Genomic DNA, 3,898 nt, shown 5'->3' with positions numbered 1-3,898 from the left:
TTATGGCCCTGGCTAGGACTTCCAGTACAATGTTGAATAGAAGTGGTGATAGCAGGCATCCTTGTCTGGTTCCTGTTCTCAAGAGGAATGGTTTCAGTCTTTCTCCATTGACAATAATGTTGGCTGTTGGTTTTGCATAAAGATGCCCTTTATTGTGTTGAGGAATGTCCCTTCTATTCCTATTTTGCTAAGAGTTTTGATCAGGAATGGCTGTTGGATTTTATCCAATGCCTTTTTCTGCATCAGTTGATAAGATCATGTGGTTCTTCTCCTTTGTTTTATTTATGTGGTGGATGATGACTGTTTTTCTAATGTTGAACCATCTGATTCAAGGAATTTTTTTTATTTCACTTTTTATTTCTACTATTACCCAGTTGTTCTTAAAGAGAGTGTTGTTAAATTTCCATGTGTTTGCTCTTTTTTCTGTTGATCTTCCTATGGTTAATTTCTTTTTTTATAACATTGTGATCTGAGAAGATGCTTTGCAGTTATTCAGTGTCTTTTTAAATTTATTAAGGCTTACTCTTTGTCCTAACATATGGTTTATCATGGAGAATTTTCCACGTGTACTGGAAAACAATGTATATTGTGCTGTTGCTGGGTGAAGTGCTGTGTAGATGTGTATTAGGTCAAGTTGGTGGATTTTATTGTTTAGTTCTTCTGCATCTTTGTTGTTTCTTTCCAGTTCTATTCTTCATTGAAAATGGTGTATTAATGTTTTCTACTATGACTGTGGAGTCATCTATTTGTCTTTTCAATTCCATTAAAGTCTGGTTTATGTATTTTGAGGCTCTTTCATTGGGTCCATATATATTTTTATGGTTATATCTTCTTGCTCAATTTATCCTTTAATCATTATATAATTTCCTTCCTTCTCTTTTATAGTGGTTTTTTTCTCCTAAAGTCACTTTTTATCAGAAATTAATATTGTCACTCCTGCTTATTTTTGTTGCCATTTTCTTGATATATCTTTTTCCAACCTTTGATTTTTAGTATATTTTTGTCTTTGTCTCTCAGGTGTGTCTCTTGTAGACAGCCTATTGATGGGTTATATCTTCTTATACAGTCTACAGCTCTGTGTCTCTTGAGTCCTACATTTAATCCATTGACATTCAGTGTAATTATTGACAAATATGAATTTGTTTCTGTTACGTGTTTTTTTTATGATGTTCCTGGTTTCTTTGTTTCATATAATTTTCTCTTCTGGGTTCATTTTATTTAAGAATCATGTTATCATTTCTTTGTTGGTATTGTTTAATATTTGCTAAATATTTGTGCTTGTCTTCTTTTTTATTGTGATGTGAAGGTTTATAATTTTTTTTGAGGTTTCCCTGTGATTTATAATTTTCTCCCCTAGTTTTGAACAGTCTATTCTATCTTGCAACTTATTCTGGTTACCTAGTGCTGCTCTGACAAGAAATATACCACAAATGGGATGGCCTTAACAATCAGGAGTTTATTCTTACAATTTGGAGGCTTTAAGTCCAAGTTCAAAGTGTCAGGTTTTAGGGGCTGGGAGAAAGTCCCTCATCCTTAGGGTTCAGCTCTGCCTCTTGCTCCTGGCCCACTGGAGCTAGAGGAATTTCTTCACTCAGACAGCTGCTGTCTGCTGAGGCTGAAAAGCCCCAAGGTTGACAAGTAAAAAGGCACAGTCCCAATATTACCAAACCACATGGCAGGCCATTAACTTAAGTCCATTGTAAGTCTCAATGTCGGCAGTGCATAGCAGGCTACTGAGCAATGATATGGCTACATGCAGGGTCCAAGCATGTCATAGGCCAGAGACCATTGCTAAGGCTTCTCCTTAAATACAGGAAGCAGACCACATTCCCAAAGGCAGCTACTCAGCTGCTTGTGGTAGATCCCACCATGGAGTTGATTGCCAGACTCCTCATGGGGATTAACTACCACCAGCTGCCCAGCCACTCAACCAGGCACAGCCAAGTTGACACACAAACCAAACTACCACATAATTCTCTTGACTTCCTCACCTTTTAGAGGTTGTATAACTACACATATTTTTTCCCTTTTTTTGGTTTGTAGTTGTCCTCATTTGCTCTGGATGATGTCTCTGGTTCCCTGTTTACAACCTTTTAAGCGTATTTTACTTCAGATACTTCCATAGCTGTGTTGGTTTCAGTGTTATGTCATCTTGTGTATTAATGGTCAGTTGTTGTTTGCTATCATTTGTTCTCTGTTCAAAGGACTACCTTTAGTATCTCTTCTAAGGCTGGTTTTATTTTAACAAATTACCTTGATTTCTGCTTATCCGGAAATGTCCTAATTTCACCATCATATTTGAGAGACAATTTTTCTGCATATATAATTCTTGGCTGGAAATTTTTATATTTTGTGGTTTTATATATACCATCCTATTGCCTTCTCACCTGCATGGTTTCTGCTGAGAAATCAGAGCTTAGTCTTATTGGTTGCCCTTTGTAAGTAACTTCATTTTTCCCATGCTGCTTTGAGGATTCTTTCTTTGACTTTGGTTTTGGTGAATTTCATGATGATATGCGTATGATTTTCTTTTGGGATCTATCCTGTTTAGGGTTCTTTGGACTTCTTAAATGGATATGTTCTTATCTTTCATCATCATCAGGAAAGTTCTCTCCCAAAAATTTTTGAAAATTTTCTCAGTGGTTTTTCTTGTCCTCTTCCTGTTCTGAAATTCTGATTCCATGTAGGTTATTCCTTTTGATGGTACCCCACATGAATTTTAGGCTTTCTTCATTTTGTTTTGATTTTTTTTCTGATTGATCTCTTTCCAAAGAAATATTCAGGTATTTGTCTTCGATCTCATTAATGCTGTCTACCATTGAGTTGATTCTATTCCTTTGCCCTTTCAATGTGCTATCAATTTCTGAAATGTTAGTATTAATAGTCTGGATTTCAATTTGTAGATTTTGTGTCATTTTTAATTTTTCATTTATTTTGTCATTTTGTTCTTGTATTTACTTCCAAAATTGTTCAAGGGTTTTGTCTGTTTTCCTTAATTTTGTCAGTGTTTTCCTTGATCTGTCTCTCATTCCTTTGAAGATACCTAAGTATTTGTTGTTGTTGTGGTTGTTATGTGCTGTCGAGTCAAACCCGACTCATAGTGACCCCTCCTTGGGTTTCCGAGACAGTATCACTATGGAAGTAGATTGCCCCATGTTCCTTCTGAGGAGTGTCTGGTGGGTTTGAACCGCCAGCCTTCTGGTTAGCAGTCAAGTGCCTTAGGCACTACGCTATCAGAGCTCCCCCTACCTAAGTATAATTCTTTTTAATTCCTTATCAGGGAGTTCCAATGCTACTTCTTTCACAGGGATGTGTTCTTGGTGTTTATTCTGCTCCCTTATATCTACTGCTTTATCTTGCTTCTGTGTGTGGACTGTGATGGCCTGTTGTCTCTGAGATATTGTGACTTTTTTGTATTTATATTTAATTGGTGTATTTTAATTTAATTGGTGATTGTATGTTGGAGTGATTTGCCCAAGATTTTTTTTTTTTTTAATGGTATATCTGAGTAAGCTGGGTAATGTGTTCCTCTATTTGATGGTTGGCAGCACTTATGAACTCACCACTCACCACCTGTCTCCTGGTGGGTGTGATAGAGAATGAGAGTAGTTGCACAGATTTCTGTTAACTGTTTATGAAGAGTAGTTGAGGGTTTTTCAAGCTATTGTTGGTAGTCGTGTATTATTGTCCAGTTTGGGAAGAAGGAAGTGGTGGCTCTCACTCAATAAGTGGAGCTACAGTAGGTGTAGATGTGGTTGTGCTGTATGGGCATTGTTGCTGTCTACCACTTAGTTAGACAAAAAAATTTAAATGACATCAAAAAGAGTAAAAGCAATCAGACAAAAAACACACATTGCATAAACACAGAGGAACATTCACCAAAAAGAGAAAAGAGAGG

Source organism: Orycteropus afer, unplaced genomic scaffold, assembly GCF_000298275.1.
Source record: "Orycteropus afer afer isolate SDZICR_OR568_19922 unplaced genomic scaffold, OryAfe1.0 scaffold00269, whole genome shotgun sequence".
NCBI classification, from domain to species: domain Eukaryota; kingdom Metazoa; phylum Chordata; class Mammalia; order Tubulidentata; family Orycteropodidae; genus Orycteropus; species Orycteropus afer.
The sequence above is the reverse complement of the archived record's forward strand: the minus strand, read 5'-3'. Positions refer to the sequence as shown.